The 23,621-nt window shown below is 40.0% G+C and overlaps 1 protein-coding gene across 1 annotated transcript in view; it reads left to right on the top strand.

Annotated features, from left to right (window-relative positions):
- rbfox3a (RNA binding fox-1 homolog 3a) overlaps positions 1-23,621 on the top strand; it is a 369,568-nt gene that overhangs the window by 51,440 nt on the left and 294,507 nt on the right. Inside the window, exon 3 of the mRNA XM_079476662.1 lies at positions 16,952-17,058. The gene's annotated coding sequence lies outside the window, so the exon portion shown is untranslated. The remainder of the gene's footprint in view (positions 1-16,951; positions 17,059-23,621) is intronic.

Genomic DNA, 23,621 nt, shown 5'->3' with positions numbered 1-23,621 from the left:
TATATTTAATGTAGTTGCCCTTTAGCTAGATTTTGCAAAACATACTCTTGGCATTTTATCAGTTGGTTTCCTGATGTCTGACTCTCATTCTCATTATTATTTTGGTCTCTTATGGCAGATTTTTTGGCATCTATTTTTACAGCACAATTAATATAATAAAATGTACTTTTGTAAAAACAAATTATGAACATGGTTGCACAAATATAATCGTGTATACATTTTATTTCAAACAAGTAAGTACAAACCATCAGATCCAGATTTTAATGGCCAAGAGGAAATATTTTAGTTAATAATATAATATATATATATATTGGTATACTTTTGACTGGTAGTGTTTGAGTAAATTGGTTTGGATTAAAACTAAGAAACAATTTTGATCTCTTATGTTTTTTGGCTGCGGATCAAAAGGCTGTAGGGCATGAATGTAGCTGTGTAACTTTAATCGTCTTTAGTTTTGGATTGTCACCTGTGGAGGTTGGCCATTTATTAGTGGCTGATTAATGCTGAATGAAACTCTCATTCTGGCCCTCCTTCCAAGATCTCCAGGGATCTATAAAACAGAGTTATTTCCATCTCATTCCTGTCTATTTCAACTCATCCTCTGATCTCACCATCACAACATATGTTGAAAAAAAGACCCGAGTAAATTATCATCCCAAACCTTTTATTTACTTGAGAATGACCTTTCATTTCTCCATGCTATCAGTAATTGATTTGAGCCCAAAACAAGCCTCCTTTTCTTTCCAGTGACTGATCTCAGTTCAGCTCTCTCCGGTTTTCATATCTCTCAGTTTGGTCATGTGAAGGTCAAGTGTTTAAGGCGTGACACCTCTTTCCACTTCAACAGTTTCTGACATGAATGCTGATTTGGAAGACACTTTCCATTTTTCTCTTGTCTGTACCTCCTGTAACAGAAACAAAACCTTTTAGTATTGGATCATGGTAGGCCATTCTTTTATACTATAGCATATTGCATCTAATGTCCATTGAATAGCCAGTGAGTGTGAAAGAAAGGAGGGTAAGAATATGCCATCCATCCTTTGGCCAGTTTCCATCAACTGTTAATGTTTTCATTTATACAGACTTCTGACTTCATTCGCAAATTCTGAATCGCATTGCTTTAGCTAGAGCTCATAATGTAATTAGCAAAGATTTAGCACTGGCACAGTTTTAAGAGCTTGTATCTGATTGGTTGGTTCGGATGAGTAGGTGGTTGTTTTGTGGTTTGGGGTGGGTGGTTGGTTGATTGTTTTGCTTCACTGGTGCAAATCTTTACAGTCCAACAACAAATCAATCAACCAACCAACTAGGACTTGTGGCTTTATGGGCAAACTAGTATATTTCAATGTCCTTACAAATATATATCATCATTATTTTCATGGTAACAAGATAAACCAAATTTTTACATTTTGTAATATGTAATTTCCTCTGTATCAGTTGATACTTGCTCATGTTGTGACCCTGTTACAGTCCAAAAAATGTTAGACCGCCTGTTTTTATGTATCCCCAGTGCAACGGTGGGCACAATGCACAACGTGACAGATGTGTCTGCTATGTTGATTTCATCTCCATGAATTGCCGGGTGAGCGTAGTGTGGGGTGTTTCGCCAAAGAGGGCCAGATGTGCGGTAGCGCTTTTACTGGGCTGCTGGGAACTTGGTTTGAGATCTCTTTGTAAAACAGCGAGCCCTTATACAGACCATCTGTGTTCCCAGGGCCAAGGTTTCTCTTTCTTTATTCATGGCATCAGCATTGTTTGGTTAGTGATTTTGTTTTGTTTGTTAATGTGCCCGTTCCCACTAATACTGGCCACCGGTGATTTGTCCCTGATTTAGTTTTGGTATGAGTAGGATGGGAACTCTAACGTTTTAATGCGTCTGCTAGTGCCACTATTCTGGCACTCTCTTTGCCACCGAGGTGCCTGGTGGTGGCCCTGCCTGACATCTGTTGGCATAATGTTGTGAGAAGCCTCCGAGGCTCAAGTAACTGATTTCTCGAGCTGGGTTTCTTTTTTAAAGGGGGGCTAGGCAGCATCTGAGGGTAATTATCAGATGGCATGGGGACCGGGTAATTATTCCCAGCTTTGTCTGTAATGAAGGAGCAGGAGAGTGCCTGGGGGGAACTTGACCAGTCCGTGTTGGTTTCTAGTCCTTGGGCGGAAGCCCCACACTTAATGTCCAGCTAATGTGGAGTAATGGTTTAATATCTAACTATGCTGTTATTGGTTATTCAGTATAGCAGAGTCAACATGCTTGGCCCAATTTGACAGTAGCTCCCTTAAAGGTGATTAGTTAATAAGGTAATCTTGTTTTAACATAATTTTAAGTCTATTCTAAATATTATTTATGTGAAAAGAATGATTAAAAAACACTTCGACAAATATACAGTATGTGGGCAACTAACCACATGTTTAACTATTAAATATGTATATATATTTAGTTTTGTGCATTTTTGTGTGTATTTAATGTAATTTCAGAGGCCAAAAATGTCCCCCATGTATTACTCGCCCTCAAGGCATTCTGACTTAATATGACTTTCTTCTTGAAGAATAATGCAGTCGGAGTTACAATACCACGCATAAATTTACTTCGAAGCAGTACAATGGGAGCAATTTTTTTAAGCTCCAAAAGTGCATCCATCGATCAAAGTACTGCTGGAACCTTTGGTCCTAAAAATGGTCTTCCGAAGCGAATCGATGCTTTTGTTTAAGAGAAATATCCATATTGAAAACACTATTAACGTTAATCTCAAAATTTCGGCACCCCTCGGCTGCGCGTGAACCACAGGCTTGTTTTTCCAGCGAATGATGGTGACGAAAGCTCCCGCACAGGGGAGATGGTATCCTATTGGACCTAAACGAAAAATGACAGGTTCGTCACCGGAACTTATGACACAACAAAAATCACTTTATGGGCCGTCTCTGTTATTTATGCCATATAATGCAATGCCATATACATAGTGCATTTTATTCTTCAACATTTTAAATAGAAAACCGAGCCCAATTCTGCCAAAATGGAGCTTTCATTGGCTGCACGCTTGATTTTATGCACCTGCTGGTGATGGGTGCAGCTGAAATAGCCAAATCCGTTAATTAGAACACGCCGAGTCCACGTACTTTTGGCCATGTAGTGTGCATTTCACCGTGAATCAAGCTCTCTCCAAAAATAGGTTTTAAACACCCAAAGCAATCAGCAGAAAGGTCTCGCCAGCCTCTGTCACACGTTTGTGTACGTTCCGTCACACTTCCTCTCTCCTCTGAAAGCTTTTCTTCTCTCTTTTTTATCTGTCAAGCAGTAACATCCTTCGTCTCCCCGTACACAAGCTGTAACTTTCTGAGAGACAGCAGACACTAATCGTCCCCCTCTCAACCCTTTACGACAGGAAGGAGAGAGGCAAAAACACGCCTTGCATGGTTCCCTTCCTTCCACTTTCAAGCCCGAGCAAGCCACTGGAGGGGAGGGCCGTTTGACTGGCATGAATAACATAGAACACAAGAGAAAGATGGAGGACAGATGATACAATCCCTCTTCTTGACACGAGCGTGTCAGCCCACACACGCGGCAGATCTCGGCAGCCAGAGTCTGATAGGAAGGCGTAAAATGAGATGTCTCAAACATGGAAATGACTTGTTTTCCCCTACTCAAGTTCTCTCAGTGTTTGCTCATTTATATAAGTGTCAGGAAAGTGTAGGAGACGACCCCCCTTCGTCAGGCCCTGTCACGCATGTCCGCCGATCGCGCTGGCGCGTGAGAGGCGCGCCGTTTCTTCCGAAATTGCGAAAAAGTTGATTCGCCGGAGCTATTTAGTGCATGAAGCATACGCGAGGGAGGAACATGTAAACATTTCAGTGTCTGTCAGATTCATTCGTCAATAAAGAATAAATTATCAGCGTCCCGTAGATGTGTGCAGCGGGCATGCTGGGTACTTTTGGAACTTGAAAACTGCAGTCTTTTTTGGTTTGCATGAAGAATTGTTTCCGCACGACCTGCCAATATGTTGACGCGTAAAACCCATTCATACATCATCTGCATGTTTTGTATCATCTATTCAGTATTGATTCAATTCACACCTTAAGCACACAGGTGGAGTTTTTGCAAACTTTTCTACGCTGATTTGGTAAAATATATAGATAAACCAATTTTAACAGTATTGGTTATAATAAATGTAGAGCTATTTTGTTCTAATAAGTAATATTATTTTCATATCACTGCTGTTCTTCTGAAACCTTCTGAAACCATATTTTGATTTGATGTTTTTTGCTATAAATCAGTATTATTAGTCACCCATGTTTGTCACTTGAGTTTTTCATAGTCTATGTAACCAACAAAAAGTCTTAAAAAGTGTGTTTTGACTTAAATAACTAAATGATCATATGTTATCGCATATCCTCTCTTCTCAACCTTTTTTAAACAACCCAACTCCGTTTAAAACCTGTCCAGTCAATAAGCTCATCGGAGCTAAGCATCAGCCTCTGCACATTTCTCTAAATTTCATTACAAAATGTCATTATCTTACTCCGTAGATTTACGACGTGATCACATTTTAGAGATTACAATCAGCTAAATTGTTGCAGAGATTAGCCGTCTTTGCTTTTGGCCTCTTTCAATTGGAGTTTCACCCGCGTAGCCCGCTTTCACCTCTTGTCTGCTGCGCACGTCCCGTATAAACAACATTATGAGCTACGGTCAATGAAACAAAGATAGTGTTTACTAGAACAGGACAAATATTCTCCCTGTATGACCATCTGCGAGCTGGTTGAAATCGGCAGGAGTCCAGTAAATGAGGTCAGTTGGATTTTGATGCAGTAAAACAGTAGGAAGATGTAATATCCCCCGCTGTGATGCACCACACACACAAACTAGGTGTTTGTGCAAACTCGAATGCTTCATGCCTCTTAAAGGTGATTTGTGTACTTTTATTGATATTCCAACACTGCCGGCTTAATATGCAGAGACGGCAATAAGCAAGCCATGTGTAGGTTGATTTTCCCCTCACAAATATTGACTACAAGCCTACGTTTAAAGTTAGTGTTTGGGTTTCTAAGTGTGTATGTATGGATGATATGAATGTCTTTCAATTAAAAAAGCACTGTATGTAATGTGCTCATCCGTATTATAGAGTTTTAGGAAGGTTTTGCCGGACCAGTGTTTTCCCTTCTTTTTCTGTGACATTCGGAGGCTTCTCAGAGAGCCTGTGAGACTCCAAACTGCTGACACAGGACGGCATATCGGTCCACGGCATACATACAGAATTTGGCTCATTTTAATAGCACCCACGCCGAGAACGGGCTCCCCGCATAGGCCCCTGAGCACTATGTTTCAACAGAATATATTACACTAGATATTATTATTACCATGCCTATGTCCTTGCCTCATAAAGGAAAATGATAAAGGACTTAATAAGCAAAGTCAATATGTATTTAAAACTCTTTTTTCCTTGTTACTTTTGTTTTATTAAAAATACATATTTTTCTGTACACAGCACTGAAGATTATGAGAAATTATGCATCTCATACTTTCCCACCCCGAGCTTCATAATTAAAATACTTTCCGTGTGCTATTTTGTCCCTGCGTATTAAAAAAAACAACGTGACGAATACCCAACTTGGAAGTAAACAAACTATTCAGCAACGTGGAACCATCCTGCTGTTTATTTTGAGAAATTAATTGATTACCACATCATTAAAGATTTCTGAAAACACCAGTAATCCCCACGAAATGGGAAGCGGGGCCACGTGCATTTTGAAATTGTACTGAGAGTATTACTTTTCTATTGATTCGGCTTGCCGAGCTTCCAGTTAACTGCAGATAGCGTCTTAATAGATGTGTCCCATTGACATTGGCCATAATAGTTTTTGCCAGAATCTGATTAAAGCAGATGAGTTTATTGTAAAATTGTCACTTTAGCCATCTGCGAACAGTCGTCTACAGGTAGCCGATATCCTTTACCCGATGTTGGCCACCCGTGCTTCATCTTCTCACGAAGCTGTGAAGTATTTGTTCAACAAAGTGTGAAATGCGACAACATCTGCTGCGCAATTGCATGTTTAGACCCAGCGAGGCCCAACAGTGGCTGTCAGGACAGACTTCTCTCCATACAGGTGTGCAAAAGAGAAGTTAATTAGCCAACAGCTGTAAGCCCCATATCTGGGTACCACCTGCATGCAGGCGCGTGTCTCCTCCTGTGATGAATGTTTGAAGTATGATGTTTTCACCTGTTTTCAAGATGTTGTGTCCCCACACAACTGTGATATCAGTGTCACCTGGTGTAACAACATCATGTCTCCGGTGATCCCATCATAGGTGGACACGCGATAAATATATAGGTGTAAACAAGGTCTATTGTCTAAGGATTTCATTACACTAAAACTACGAATATACTATTAAATATTAACCAAATGTTATTCAAAGCGTGTTATGTTATGTAAATAATGATGTTGTTTTTATAAAAATAGTACATAACATCGGCCCAGGAGTGACAAAGTCCTTCAACAGCCAAATTGTGATTAAAATCAAGGTTTTCTTCAATACATGTGCGAACAAGTGGTATTGCTTGAAAGTGAATAAGAACATATTTTATTTGCCGTATTTGAGGTCTAAAAAAATACAGAGAAATGTTGTTAGTAGTTCACACAATGAACATATACCTATATAACACATATATATATATATATACACATGTATATTTTTGACAACAAGTATTTTGACTAAACATTAGGGCAGGATGTGATTACATTTTGTAGATATAGACATTTTGTAAATACGTTTTACATACAGTATATTCTCACTGCAATATGAATTATGACATACATACTCGACAGGTCAAATCCATTATCAGGATCATTGTTAGTGGCAGATCTAGTTTCTTATTCTTTGTTGTTTTCCATCAAAGTGTCCTGCGAGGCAAATGAGTGGCTGAGTGATCATCCTCTTGCTCATTCAGCACAGGACACAAAGAGGCAAGAAACCAATGATATGGATAAGTGTGGCTCTTCTGCCAGGACTCAACCTCCATCTCAAGATTAATGACCTTCCCCTCTCTGCTCATCTCACTCCATCTCTGTCAAGAGTCAAGTAAGCTCAAGACAATAATAAACAGTGCAAAACCAAACAGATCCAAACTCACCGGCCAAGGTCTCAGCGCACACCTGCACTCTTGAGTATTGCCGCGGTCAGATTAGACTTTAGTTCAGACGGTGCTGGGCAAATGGGTGGGAGCAATTCCTCCATCTTTTACATGTCCGAGAGGTCTCGCTGTGATGTTTTGATCTTCTATTTGTCTGACGCACTCACGTGACACGAATTTGCAGGTCGATTTTGATACACAGGGAAATGCGAAAAAATATTCGGACGGGCTCGCGTTTCCGGTCTGTCGCATTCACATGCGTATGAATGAAAGTCAATGGAGCAAAAAGTCAAGTGTGACCGCTGATTTATGTCCAAAAGTTTGGACCTAGCATACTTATTTTTGTGTGTTGGAGTATAAGAGCACTGTTTGTGGACTGTTATTTGGTTAAAAATATACAATAATCCAAAAACACTGTGTAGTGCACAGCATAACAATGCAAAACATTATGGGTATATGTTCTTTTGTTTTCACACTCTGATAAAAATGTAGTATTTCAGTGCTATAGTATAGTGCAGCCATTCAGCAATGAACTATTTCAACATGTGATCAATATATTTTGACGAATGTTGATAACCGAACAATGGCGATGCCCATTCACTTCTATCGAATGGACACAAAACCAATGTACCGCTTTTGATCGGTTACCACCATTTTTCGAAATATTCTCTTTTGTGTTCTGCAGAGGAAAGAAAATAATAAAGTTATTACAGACTTGAAATGACAAGAGGGCAAGTAAATGATAACAGAATTTTCATTTGTGGGTGAGCTATCCCTTTGACCTGGTCAGTCAAAAGTTCATCTCATCCAATAATGTAAGTGTAAAGTGAGACATTGTTCTATTATAGTTTTGTAGTATGGTCATACATCCCACTTTACCTCCTACAGTTTGTTACTTACTTAGTACGCACTTAGTTCCTTACTTACTTACTCAGGACATACACACTTGTCAGTCTCAGTTTGAGGAGTGCAGTGAAGTTTGAGGAGGCCAGACTTTATTTAGAAGCTCTGTGTCTCTCACCCATCCCCAGAGTCTGGCCCTTCACACTGTCACATCCTTCTCTTGCTGGCACTCAGAATGTGCCATGGTCAATCACCCCACAGAGCCCACTGATGGCCACACTCTGGAGTTAGAAGCACGGGCTTTGAAACACAGGGGGTGAATCTTTTTCAGTGGTGTTGTAACCCGTGACAGTTGAGATCCGCAGATCTTCGGTCCCGAAGTTGTCTTGAGTCGTTCGTTTAAAAAGAACACAAGGATTAATCAGGTGTAGAAAATTCTGTGTCTCGGGGGCTACGCTTACACCTGGTGTTGATCCATTTTGAGTGATATGGATATTTTTTCAGTCCTGCAGTAAAACAACTGCTGGAAACATAACCTATGTGCTTGGATTAAAATTCAAGTGCATCTGAGAAAAAGAGTGGAATGATTTTTCCAAGCTTATTCTTTTTGCATTTGAAGAGATAATCTCTCTATTGTTGACTACAAACTACCTCACTTTTACACTTTTTAAATTTCCAATAGATTCCAAATAATGTTTCTTGGTATGTGATGTATAAAGCAAATAAGTATCCTTTTACATATGCTAAACTGACGGTAACAATGTGCCAGAGCCCGTCTTTGTAATACAGGACCATATTGCTCTGTGTTAAATCTAAATATGGCTTGATCTGATTGTATAAGGTACTTTTGGTCTCCCACACTGCCTCGGCATTGGGTGTTCGTAAATGGAGTTTTTGACAAATCAGATGCATTGTGTCAGTTTCATTGTGTCATGTTGGTTTCGGAGCTAAAGATGTTAGGAACGAGAGAGAGAGAGAGCGCCTGTTCATAAGAGTCCACTTTATCTCAGTAATTGGCTCAGTAACAAGGAAAAACTGTTTGCATTCTTGGTAGAACAGACAGTCTCCACACATACACATACGCAGCTTTAAGCTTGGGAAGAATGAAGCCTGTGGGCGGTATTCTTTAACCTGCCTTGTTACTGTTGCGATTGAGCAGCCGGGGGAGAACAGACACCTCTTCGTTTCCACCTAATTGAGGTCTGTGTTGCTATGCCCCTGAGAAACTGACCAAGTTGTTCGGGATGCTTTTACCTTTGGCTTTGAACGCTTTCTGCCTTTTGTTTGTGTAGTACATTTAAATATACTGGGAAGGCTGGTTTTGTGTGTGTGGTGAATATGCAAAGGGTAAATGTACTTTTTTAAGATTGAATATCTATTACAGTTTACATCTCTGTTTGAAACCTAAAACTTCAGATTCCTTTACATGGGTTATAGTCAAATCAGTTCAAACTGAGATTGCTTGCCATGTCATTAGTACTGTGATGCTGTGTTTAAAGGGATAGTTCACCCAAAAATAAGAATCTAGTCGCCTTTACATTCACATTTACATATTTAGTCATTTAGCAGACGCTTTTATCCAAAGCGACCTACAGATGGGGTTAACAATGGAAACAATTGGGACAACGTAAGAACAAAAAGCATAAGTGCAATAAAAAGAACTGGTCTCATATAGCCTACCACAGTATACACAGCTAAGTTTGAAGTTTTTGTTTTTTGAAAGACTAGAAAAGAGATAGGAGTCGGAACTCATCGAACCCTGTATATGATTCAAACCCTGTATATGATTTTTTGGTGTACACACAAAAGAGGTTTTTTTGTCAAAATGTCTTAGTTGTTTTGTGTTTATACAATGGACGTCAGTGGTGGTTTAACGTCGTTTGTTATCAACGTTCTTAAAAATATCTTTTTTATCTTTGTGTGTGTTTTGCATTCAAAATAATTTTTTCTTCCTGGGTGAATTATCCCTTTCCGGATGAAAATAAGTGCACTAAAATACACTTAAATATATTTCATAAAGTTCTCTATATAAAACACTTATTTTGTACTTAATAAAATCATCTTTTACTCACCCTCAAGTTGTTCCAAATCTGTATATATTCTGATGAAAACACATAAAGATATTTACAAGAATGCTTGTAACCGAAAAGTTCTTGGCCACCATTGACTACCCTAGTAGGAAAAAATGCTTTATAAATTTCTTTGTTCTGTTGAACACGAGAGGAAATTTAGAAGAATGTTAGAAAGCAAACCGTTCTGGGGCATGGTGGTCAAAAACTGTTTGGTTACAAGCATTCTTTCAAATATCTTTCTCTTTTTTTCATCAGAACAAAGAAATGTATACAGATTTGATTCAACTCGACTGTCCCTTTAAGAAGATTTAAGTATACTCAACTGTGCTATTGAACAGAATTAAGACAATGATTTTTATATTAGATACAAATGTGTGAAAATAGAGCACTTTAAGAACACTTATAGAAGTGTACTAAGTTTTATCAAATAGTTTGTTTTAGCACACAATGTTTTCCTGGGTTTAAGGGCTGCACCAACAAACAGCAACGGTCCAAGTTTGCTGCTGGATTCAGAAACACGAACACCAGCAGAGTAAGTGTTGTTAGGTTTTGTCAGCTCTGCAAGAATTTGCTGAAGTTTCCCATCGGCATGTAATGTTTGTTGGAGTTTGGTGCATTGCGAAATAACAAACACGCAATATGTTGTGCAGAAAGTGAAATCCTAGGTCTGGTTTCAAGCTTTCCCATGGGGCCTTTGTACTAGGGCCTATATACGCCAGAGAGTGGGTGGCTTTCCTACAAAAAAATTACAATGTGTTATTGCCGCGCTCACCTTCAGCTCTCTGCAGAAGTGCTGACATCATGATGTGTGGTTACACATGAAGGCTGATATCACTGTTTGCTCATTAGCTCAACATGCTTCATTTCAAACGACTCGAACGTCGCCAATGATAACGCGGTCGCGAAGAAACTGCGTTGTGGATGGCTAGGCGACAAAAATTGGACCGAAAAAGACGATGGTCGTGATTAATGCAGTGACTTTTCGGAAGGTGCAGATGTGACTGTTTGGTAATTATGTTTGACGGAGTTTTGCGGATTATAGCTGCCAGCTACGTGAGGACAAAGAGCATCGACTCGGTGGGATTACACTACATCGTGTAAGGACGTCCACCCATGTGTAACAAAAAACCTCATTAACATCTCACGGAAACACTGTTTTAATTAGCTGCATTTTATTCTCTTTAAATCCTTTATATACACACAAGAGGGATTGTGGACTTTGGCTTCTTTGTGCAGAGTTTAGTGCAGTTACTTAAAGTGGGGTTTAGTTCGTCCTTGGAGGTTTAGGTAAACCAAACCGGGACAGCAGGCAAGAAGTTGTTTACCAGCTGGAGGTGAGCTTTATATATACGAACCACCTTGGGTCCCTTGACATGTTCTTAATTGAATCTTCTCGACTAGTTTAATGAGAAAGACATTCAGAGTCTATCAAGCAGGTTTCCTAATGTAATGCATGGCTAATGGCCTAACATTCTAGTGCCTGAAAACCAGTGTTTTATGATGTGTCACTTTTCAATTTGTCACTTTGACTGCCATGTGATAGTTGTTTTTATTTCCTTTTTTATTGGGAGAAGTATGAATTAAGAAATGTATATTGGAAGACCGGGGCTAGTTGTCACAGGGGCAAGTTGTCACATGTTACCCTTTAACTTTTTGTGCTGTTGCAATAATTGTTTAGTGTACATTTTGGCTTTAAAATTACTATATGCAATGTATATGCAATGGCGGCGTTTCACCAAACCCAAGGGTATGGCTAAATTTCCTCTGGCCATACAACAATGACATTCTAAAGTAACGGAATTATAAATTATACCACATCATATCCAAACAAACGTGTACAAGAATACACGAAACTGAACAATGCACAAACATGCACAGAGACTTGCAGATAACAAACCCTACCCTGGTATCATTAAAAATTTCCGAAAGTCCTAGTCCAGGCTTTTGTCCTGTCCAGACTGGACTATTGCAATGCGCTACTGGCTGGACTTCCAGCCTGCACAACCAAACCGCTACAGATGATCCAGAATGCAGCGGCAAGAGTGTCTTCAATGAACCGAAGAGAACACACGTCACTCCTCTCTTCATTAAGTTACATTGGCTCCTCTAGTCGCTTGCATCAAATTCAATGCTCTGCTCTTGGCCTACAAGACCACCACTCGTTCGGCACCCCCATATCTTCACTCGCTAATACAGACTTATGTACCCGGCAGATCCCTATGCTCTGAAAACGAACAACGTCTTATAGTGCAATCGCAAAAAGGGATTCTCACGCACCTTCTCTGGATTTGTTCCACATTTGTGAAATGATCTGCCCGCTGCTACAAGATTACCAGATCTTTAAGAATCGGCTGAAAACACATCTTTTCTGTCAGCACCTGACCGATTAGTTCCAACTTCTATTTCTTTTCTACTCTTTCTATCCTCAAAAAGCTTTGTATACTGTGGTAGGCAATATGAGACCCGTTTTACTGCGCTTATGCCTTTTTGTTGTCATTATGTAGTGCCGATTACTTCCATTGTTCACCTCATTTGTAAGTCGCTTTGGATAAAAGCGTCTGCTAAATGACTAAAGGTAAATGGAAATAAATATGACGACAATGAAAACCTCCCTACTACCACTTACCTTACCATACACTTTATTATTAAACACCTGTATTTTTTATTATTTTGTTGAAAATAAATACCTATATGATCTAATATGTGGTGTAGACAAGTGAAAGGGGGATTCGAACCTGCAACGCGATAGTATCAAACTGACTGGTCACGCTTCTTACTTATTAACCATTAAAGCTGTTGGTGTATAATGTTATTGTAACAAGGTTCAATAAAGGGAATGAAGGAGGCGGGAACCGGCGAACGTAAAACAGACTTTTAATCAAATAAACAAACAACAAAACGAAAGTAAAAATCCTGGCAGCTCCCTCACGGTCGACTGCCGGCCACACTAAGACAATAACTCATCACATAAAGTCCAGGCCTGGTCCTCTCTCGTCCTTCCCTGTTGTCACTCCTCACTTATCCATCCTGGTCCGGTTCCCAGACACACTGCCACTCGGTCCTCAGGCAGCCAAGAAGCTCTTCGCTGTGCCATGCGGTGGCCCTGGATGCTCGGTGGACCGCTCGATCCTTCTCCGCCCCCTGGTCGGCCGACAATATCTCCTCCGGCTGAGGGCAACCGGCAGCGAGTCTCCCGTTTCCTGCTCCTTTCCTTCACGGCGGACGGCAGCAGGTTCCAGCCCACACCCAACGGCGGCGAGTCCTCCACTCCCTCTCTGACGGCAGCCACCCCACCTCCACCCAGGAGTAAAGCAGCGACCATGTTCAATAACTCAACTGATTTTCAGAATTAAACCTGTCTTAAAAAATATTCACTGTTGTTAAACTAGCCCCAGTCTCCTTTATACATCAGTTAACTGTCATCAGGTGACTCAAAACAGCAGGGTGAAACACATTTAATGCCCGTTCAATCCCGCTCTAATTCCTTTTGTCTGTGCAAATCTCAGGGCTCCATTAATATAAGACCGGCATTAACTAAATCTCAGAATATCGCTGTTCTGTGCAGATCCGTGTGTAGATGCAGGTTATCTGAGGACACTGGGACTTTGAGCTCTTGGTTTAAGAATCAAAGCACTGTTGAGAAGCAGTGGAATGAATTTTACACAGCCGTTTCACTTCACTGGATTTCAGCAGCACACTAGTTGGTCGTGTTGGTGATGGGGGGGGTCAAAGTTTGCCGTGGCTGCAGGAGCCACTGAAGAACATGTCAATCTATGGTGGGGGGCAGCGGGACGGAACTGATTGCCCTCCTGAAACGAAACAGGACACAACAAAAAAGGGGAATGTCGGTTGCATCTGGTCTCTTTCTTGTATTTCGTCTCTGATTCTAGAGTGGTTCCATGTCTGGAAGCAGACGATGATGCTGTATACTGCAGTGGTTTGAAGCCATCTGTTATATTTTCTTAAACCACTCAGGTACATCATGACGTAACGTGTATAGACGGCGTCGTTGATTGCAGCGTGAGAGGGTTTGTTTTGATGCCGTGTGTCACGCTGCGTGTTCGTTCGCACATCAGCACTATGACTGCCGATGACATGCTTTAGTCTCCTTTGCAAGGAACTAACTCCCTCTATCCGCACATGTCAGGGAGCTGTCATAGGTAATGCACGACTAACATACGTGTGTTTAATCCTGACATCCCTTTTCCGGATTAGTGTGATTGAAGATTCCCTAATGGCAAAATATCAAAGCGAATCAAAACCAAAGATTGTTTCGTTTATTTAAACCCATGACTACTGACTGAAATATGGCAATATTTTGCACTGGTTTATCAACTGGTGCTCTGGTTGCCTGCTATTGTTTTTGCGTTCTGGTACCTCAGATGAGTCTCTATTTTGGGCGCTCTATCATTAGAGTTGTGCTAAGCTGGCATATTGTTCTTTATTATGCTAATGTGTGGGTATTGTATCACAAAGTAATTGTACATTGCATTTTTGCATGGCAACGTCTTTGGTGTGTGCGTGTTCACACTTAAAGTAAATGTCTTATTTTGAAAGGTGTTCATTTCAAGGTACTTGCAAATTTGATGCAAAATATATGTGATCCTGTGATTTATTATAAATATTATATTATATAAACATATATTATGACGGCGTTATTAAGATTTGGAGCATTAAAGTTGTCATAAAATGACAAATATTGGTAATGTGCATTTATTGCTGTAAATGATAGTATTTCCAGATACAGTATTCATATTACAGTTACAGTAATACAGTTACATTGTTGACATACGCCTGTATAAAAACATAAGGAATGGTTTTCATGTCAGTTGTCAAGGTGAACAGTGTCCAAACGATTTTGCTTGTGAAAAATGCTCCAAAGGTCAACAGTATAAATGCCATGAGCAAATGAAAAATTCAGCAATCAACACTTTAGATTGCTTACTTTGACAAAAAGCAGAACACCTAATGCTGAGCTGGGAATTCTCAGGTGAAGGCTTTTTTTCCTGTGGGTTTCTCTTTGACTCTCTTCTGTACAGTAAGTTTGAGCTGTGCTGAGGTGCCTATCTTTGTGTACAGCCCGGAGCTGAGGAGCTTGACAGTTCATTAAAGAACCTTGAGACCGTCTGTCCTTATTTTTGGAAGGCGTGTTGGAGGAGAGGGAATCGCGCGAGCTGCCAGAGAAGCGACGAGGGGCGGACACCGGGAGCTAAAGGGGAGCTTTTCTCGGTGCTGGCATTGTGTTTCCAGGGGCTTCAAAGCATTCTGCCCCAGAGCTGCAGGCTCTTGGAACACTTTGGAGAACAGATACCTTGATCAAGCGATTGAGGAGATTTGTGAGAAATGGATCCTGTTTACAGCTGAGAAGTCTTTCCTTCTTAAAGAAAAATTTGGTTAATGTGGAATTAGATTAAATGGACGCACGCTTCCTTAAATGTTATGCCGCTGACTCAAGCTTCATTGGAGTTCATTGGTGCGTAGGTTTGGATTTAATAGTCGGAAGAAAATGTAAGACTAGTGAACTCCTCAACTTGAGAAATTGTCTTCTTTTGGTCTTGAAGCAAAAGAACTCGAGTGTAGACTGTTCAGCCGTCCCAGGAGAATGACTGTTAAAGGCGTGTTAAGGTGAGGGAGAAAACTTCCGTTATGTGCAGTTCAAATGCTCTGCAGACCTGAGCCGAATGTAAGCTAGAAGGAAAGTTGAGAGACTCGGAAAGACAGATCAAATGTTCAATGCTGAATTCATGCTGGTACAAGGGCAATGAAATGAATAGTTCTGTTTAGGCAAGGTAAAGGGCTGACCCGAGACTGCTCCCTCAGGCTGCTACGGCACGCGCTTTGCAAACCCTCATATTCTACTCCGTCAGCATCATCTGTGACCTCCAGCATGGTGTCCGTCCGTCCAGGAGTACTCTCAGGAGAGAAAGAGTGATGGAGTAGATTCTGTCTCGGATATCGTGGTTAGACGTGTGATGAAATTGAAAAAGTTATTTTGCTGGTCATTGGTTGGTGAATGGTGGATTCTGGTCTTATATGAACATGAAGGGGCTGTTTCTGTGTAGCAGAAACAGCACAGTTCAGACTGGAATTATAAGATTGATCAACTAAAAGTTTGTGTTTTTATATTGATTCACATTTATAGTTTTCTTCTACTTTCTCCTCCTATACTGTCTTCAACTTGATATGCAGAGACTGTAAAGAAAGGCCTTTGTACACTGATTTCCCCAAAAGTGTAAACACTGGTGTTCAATCAATACATTGCTCCATTTCTTTAAAGCTGCAATCTAAAAGTTTTGGGTTGAAAAAAATCCAAAGCTAAAATGTTATCAAGCAAGTATATATTGGATTGAGGTGTCATTGTTCAAAACTTCAAAAATGTGTCTCCTTACCTTACACTACCCTACCCTACCCCAATTTACAACAGTGAGCATAAAATGATTTGTAAGTTAATTTGTTGCTGGTTATTGACACCACAACAACAGGAAGTGTTCAGAAAAACCTCTTGAAAACTGTCATTATTCTTCTGGTTCGGTTTGGTGATGCTAGTTGCACAAAAATGACGTACTTGAGCGGTGATCGTTCACCCTCAAAAAATGTTTGTCATCATTTGCTCACCCTATCCAAACCTGTATGACTTTCTTTCTTATGCAGAGCACAAAATAAGATATTTTGAAGAATGTTGTTAACTGGCCCCCATACTAGCATTGGTTTTGTGTCCATACATTCTGCGGAAGAAGTAAAGTCATAAAGTTTATAAAAGAGAAGGGGGTGAGTAAATGATGACAGAATTTTCATATTTTGGTGAACAATCACTGTGACACTGCGTCATTTGACATGAATTACTGTCTTTTTTGTTCCTTGTAGTTCTCTACATCTCTGTGCTTTAGTTTATCTTAGTCTTCTTTTCCTCAGAATCGTGTTCAGACGAGAAGAAATGCTGCCAGTCAAAGCCTAGTGTCTGATAGCAGTGAAGAGCATCCAGTCTACTTCCCGGAAGAATACAAGATTTCTCTGATCTGGTAAGCATGCAGAAAAACACCCAAGTTTATTCGTGTCGTATATTTGATATGATTTCAGCCCAATCCTGTACTTGCTTATTTTTTGAAAGATCATAGTTTGAGAAACAGTTTTTCACATCACCAACAACATTTTAAGGCATGGTATGGTCAAAAATAATCTATCAAGGTATGCTTATGACCCAAACTGTCACACACCCTAGCTCTAAATGCTAGTGTGAGTGTCGTGTATGTGCACTTCCTAGTTGTGATGGGTGTTTCTGCATACGCTCAAATGCATTTCATGCATCAGGAGTCTGTTGGACAGGGATACCAGCGTTTTGCGGGGAATAAATATAAATAAATGTCTCATTCATTCATTTATTCATTCATTCATCAAGCAGCTAAAAAAAACTCAGCCTTAGGGAGCCTCTTGGAATAATATTAAGAGCCACTCGTATCCCTCCGAGTATGCCAGGAATCGGTTGCCATTCCTATCCTCCAATTCTTAATCTGCTTCTCGTTTGAAATAAATACGGACCCCAAGCTCCACTTTCCGAAGTCACTGTAAGGAATAAAGATTTGGTCGCTCATTCATTCCAAGTATGCGGGCGGGGGGTATGAGAAGTGGTGTCTGTAAGTGCACTTGAGCTACTGAACTCATGCCGTGCGACAGTCAAGTGAGCAACCAGCTAAAAGCTACACGCGGTGAGAAGACCCTCTCACAATGATTGTATGTGAATCTCATAATTTTCTTGAATGCGTTTATTGTCTACTCATTCAAGTCATACAAACCTCTTATTACAACCTGTCATTCTTGGTGTTGTGGGGGAAGGGTTGTCTGCGTGTCTAGAGTAGAACAGAAGATGGAAATGGATGAGGTCATTAGCATTCCGCGAGAGTCTTGGCGTCTGGTGGTGCAGAACATGCTTGGCTGCATGGCACGATAGGGCAGCCAGTGGCCATTAAGGCAGCAGGGTTTGGGGCTCGGCCCATGGAGGGCACTGCCACCCCCTGCATGGGAGCAATGAGAGGCCCTGGGCAGGTGGTCTATCAGGGACAGTGGGCTGGAAGTTTGGGACAAATTGGTACGGGGAGGCTCATTTCCAAAACTCAGCGTGAGGGATGGCACAGCAAGTCCAAGAGCGAACGGGAAAAATGGAAGCAAAGACTCCCAAGGGCACCAGAATATGAGCGGTGATGAGCAAAGTTGTCAGTCAGTTGCATAGCTCTGGCATCCGATGTGGAAGTACTGGTTTGTCCTCAATGCCAACTGTACCGCCAAAAGAAAAAACAAATAACAAACAAAAATGTCTGTCTTTCAATCTATATATCTGTCTGTCTCTTCTGTCAGGCTGTGAGACTGTTTCTCTCTCTCTGTCTGTCTATTCATCTGTCTGTCTCCCTGTCTGTCTGTCTCTCTGTCAGTCTGCTTCTCTCTTTCTGTCCGTCTGTTTCTCTCTCCTTGTCTGTCTGTCTGTCTGTCTCACAGTATGCCTCCCTCGTTCTTTTTCTCTGTCTGTCTATCTATCCATCTGTTTGTCTGTCTCTCTTTGTCTGTTTCTATTTCAATGTCAAGTTACTTTATTGACATGATTGCGTGTTCTTACAATATCGCCAAAACATTGAACATATAACAAAAGACGCTAAGTAGGTGCAAATTAAGGGATAAATATAGAATGAAATATAAAATGAAGTATATGTAAGTAAACAAATGAAGTATATCAAATAAAAATATCTATATCAAATGTACATTTTAGGCTCAAACATGTGAATGGAATAAAAGTAAACGGTGTATATGTGCATTGATTGTAACAGATTAAGGCAGTAGTTTGTTTCTGGGGGTGTCCAGCTGATAGATAAATGTTGCAGAAGCCATTGTGTGTCTCTTTTCTCCCAGTAACGTCTGCATTTGCTCTGTTTCTGAAGACTTTTGAAACCCTGGCATGAGCTTTGACATTTTGTGAAAGTGATTCTCTCTCACTTCTTTAAATTGATCACAATGAAGGAGAAAATGTGTCTCTGTCTCGACATCACCAGTGTCACAGTGGGCACAGACTCGTTCTTTCTTTGGAAGCCATGTTTGTCTGTGTCTGCCTTTCTCTATGGCTAGACTGTGTGATAAAATATTAATACTATCAAAGATGCCTGTCTGTCTCTCTCTCGCTGCCTCTCTCTCTCTCTGTCTGTCTATCTCCTTGTGTTCTCCTAACAGATACGAAATGTTTTCCATAAAACATTTGTGTATGATCTGTCTGTCTGTCTCTCTGTCCGTCTATCTATCTGTCTCCCTTTCTCTCTCTGCCTGCCTGTCTCTCTCTCTCTCTCTCTCTCTCTCTCTCTCTCTCTCTCAACAGTTCCAGTGAATGACATTGACATTGACATTTATTCATCTTTCTCAGACCTGTCGGCTTGTTTCTAAAGGCTGTTAAAGTGAAATCCATTAGATCGGGCGCATTTCAGCCTATTTGAAAACATTCTTGAAGAGGTGGCCCTGGCATTTAAGCGGATATCTAGGTCTCAAACGCAATTTCGAAGCACGTCCGACCAATCAGGCGAGAGGTCTTATAGCTACATATTGTCACCCCCGTCTTTTAAAAAGGGTAATAAAATAAACATATTGGGTGAAATGCCCATGAGTGATGCTTTATTTATTTATTTATTGACATTGAGTTGATAAAATCCATCGCTTGACAACTTTATTAACCTAGGCGAGATTTATTTCGAAAGCTCTTCATTTTGGTAATACTTTTTTTTAATACTTTCTCTTTGCCGTTTTTTTTGTGGCGGAGGACAAGCATGCTATCAGTCTCGTGTCAGAAGGATTATATTTCTGCATGACACTTTTGATAAGTGGATGGAGGGTGTAAATCCCGGCTCTGTTGTTAGGACCTGTCATTCACAACATAGATTACATACCTGTGCTGGCAGAGACCGAGCAGAACTTGTTCTTGAATATTTCTGTTCTTCCCATCTGTGTTGATGTTGAAATTTCTCCTCTGTGTAAATTGCCTCTATTTGATTGTGAATCCGTAAAGTGAGTTACTGCGTTCTCAGCGTTTGATGTGTTTTGCCTGTTATCATTTGTTTGCTGCATATGCCATCTAGTGCACAAAAACAATGGCATGACTCATGAAAAGATGTATTTGTTCCTTCTTGAGATCTTTCTGTGTTTTCTCTGTCACTCCTTGAGGGTCCTTCAGGGCATGCTACTCCAGACGTGTGCATCTCTTAGAAATGCCTCGCCAGAAACCAAGTACCCTTGTCATCAAGCTTGTGTTTGCTGCCTGTTGATATCTACAGCGTGACTTTAGGACAGGATATGTCAACAGATTCAGGTACATGGTAGCTTTTATCATTGGTGCTTCCAAACAAATTTTATTTTACACCATGGGGTCCTAAAGAGATGCAAAATTACATATACATTTAGTTTAATGTCTCGGACATCTTCTTCTAGGCAGGAGTTAGATTAAATAGAGAGCAGATTGATGTGCTGGTGTCTGCAGTTTATTTTTTTATTTTTCTGTGTCTGGAAGAAGGCAGAAGAGCTTCATAAGAGATCCCAGCAATGTCTTAAACTATGTTCTGATTTGCTAAGATAGCAAAGTCTACAATCAAAAGGCTTCAGTCAAAATTTTAATATGAAGTAAACATTTGTCTTTCAAGACCAAATGATGTCCCAAATATTACTGATATTTTAGTTTTACTTTGTTTTATACAACAATTGCAACATTTCTGTCTATATTCTTCTTCTGGAATTTTAGACAGAACAACTGAAGCAAAGCTGTTATTTAATAGGACACCATATGACACAATGTATGTACGGTTGGCAACGACCCAGATCCTTAAATGTTGAAAGTTTTGAAACGCACATGCATCCATTATAAAAGTATTACATATGACTTCAAAAGGCAAGAAAATGCTGTTTGAAGCAACACTAGTAAAATACACACAAGCACTTAATTCCAATTTGGTTCTTGTGTGTGTCTCTTCACTATTATCTTGTAAATTTTGCCACAAGACATTTAAAAGGATAGTTCACCCAAAATGAAACCTCTGTGGGATGGGGGATGAGGTGTGTTTGGTTACTGACATTCTTCCAAATATGTTAAGCAGAAAAAAGAAATGTATACAGGTTAGAAATAACTTGAGGGTGAGTAAATGATGAGAGTATTTTCAGTTTTGGATGAACCATCCCTTTATGAACCAGTGAGAATTGAAGTTATGGATGTGTTTCTGTTTTGCTAAATATGCTTGAACGTTTTATAAAAAATATTGTGTTTAACTGAGAATTAGAGGTCATATACTGTATATTTAAGATTGCATAAGGGTAAGTGATACATTTTTTTTTGCTAAATTTTCTTTTTTCTTCTGTTAGATCTTGTTAAAGGATATCATGAGAGTATGAGTGGGCCTGAGATTTTTTCCCCCTTTGTCTAAGTCCAGGTCAGCAGTCCTGTCTCAGGTTAATTCCTTCTTTTCACATGTCGTGTTCAGGCATTAGTGATGATTAAGAGCGACGGCTGGATCCAGATGTGCCATTCAGAATATAAAACTCTAACCATATGGTTAAAGTTCTCAGCCTCTAGATTTATTCAGCTCCATTAAAATGCACTTTCATCAAACACGCTCACAAGATACCTACTATTCTGGTCTGTCAATAAGATTAAAAGTTCCTCAATATGCTTCTGTACTGTGGAAAATGTACACACAGTCGCACATAACGTACACAATAAGACATACATTCCTTCATGGAGACTCTTTGGCACAGCATGGCTTGCAGACACAGCCTGTTCCACTGGCAGCCCAAGTGCTGACGCTGTCACCTGTCTGTGTGGATAAAGGTGATTTTGTTAGCACAGCCGTGCTGGAAAACTGGCATACCTCGCCCACATTTGTCCTCCGATAGGGACTGCGGTTCTGGGGGAGATGAGCCAATAGCTGTATCTCATGTTTTTAATCTTGCTGTGTGTCTGCACCACAATCTGTTATCATGTTTCACTATGTTAAATAAGCCACAGAAGTCGGATGCGGCCTGTGGTCCTTATTATGAAAACGCTGAGTAGGACAAGCCAAGGCTCACATCATTTTTTACCGTACACCGATTTAGCAAAACAAATGTTTATATATCCTTTGAATGCAATCGCAAACTTCTATTCTAGTATCTGGCACTTTTCAGCCTTCAACTGTATGTATCACGATAGGGATACACACACATCTATCGCACACTACCCCCCCTAAAATAATTAGAAAAAAATTACAGCTTCAACATTTGGTGTTTGCAGCAAGCGGTAAACATATTAAAAATTAAATTGCACCTACAGGCTGTGAAGTTGCCTTTTTAATCTGCAGTCTCAGAATTTATTCATAATCTCTATTCAAACGGCTGTGTATCTAAAGGTGGTACCATCCGAAAGTGGGTCAATGGTGGTATATCTGTCAAAATACTCATGCAGAGTGACAGAAAACTGTTTTATTTAACAATCAACGACTATCTATATTGTTCCACTTTGCAAGACGTAAACAGCACTGGTCTAAAAGCACATCCTGTTTTTGATTCAGTTCTTAAGGAAAACAGTCAGTGCTTCTGGACCGGTGTTGTTTACACCTTGCACAATGGTTATAGGAGTCATGTCATGCTTATTTGCAACTTAAATCACGCTTGGGATCTCCGGTTGTATGTTTGTCATGTGCATGTGGTGAATAAAACAGTTGAGATTCATTGTAGAATGTGCTAGTCCATTGAATTTCATCATTCCTGCAAAAAACAATAGAAACCCCAAGACAAAATTATATAGGCAGCCATTATTTACATTTACATGTATGCATTTGACCGACACTATTATCCAAAGAGACTTACATTGCATTCTATTATACATTTGTATAGGAGTATGTGCAATCCCTGGGATCGAACCCATGACCTTGGCGTTGCTAGCGCCATGGTCTGAGTTTTTGGTTACATAACATCCACCAGTAGAACCCAACACATTACCAAAGAGACCCACTTTCCATTAAAAGCAATTCAATTCCCATTATAATAATTAAATCCATTAGAATGTTGGTGATGGTTTCTATTGTTTAGCAGGGTTGCAGTGTTTAATCACATACATGTTGATATTAGCTTTAAAATGTGTGTGTATGTAAAAAATTAGATATCCATATTAACTTTAATATGCTGTATGATGAGCCTTAATGTCATCAGCTTTGAGAAATCATTAAAAGTTCTACATCTTATAAATTATTTCTCTAAAACCCTGTAGTGGTCAATGCTTCATTTACAGCCACTAAATGCTTTTCCACTCCGCCTGTTCTTTGCCGTATTCTAGAATTAGCGTGAAGTGTCATTGGCTTTCATTAATTGATACTTCTGGTGAACTAGGCTCAATGCTGATTTCTTAATGCTGCTGTGCAATGGAGTGCATTTGTTTCAGTTTCACTTGGAGAATCTAATTGAGAGAAATTATGCCGTTGTACGTTTATGCAATCCCTGCTGTGTTTTTCAGAATCAGGTTGTTTCATGTCACTTAACAGATGTTCGGTCTAGAGTACCGTTTGCAGGCTGTAATGTGGCTTTTTACAGATGCAGA

Source organism: Barbatula barbatula, assembly GCF_947034865.1.
Source record: "Barbatula barbatula genome assembly, chromosome: 16".
Lineage (NCBI taxonomy): Eukaryota > Metazoa > Chordata > Actinopteri > Cypriniformes > Nemacheilidae > Barbatula > Barbatula barbatula.
Note: the sequence above shows the minus strand (reverse complement) of the source record. Positions and strands in the feature narration are given on the sequence as shown.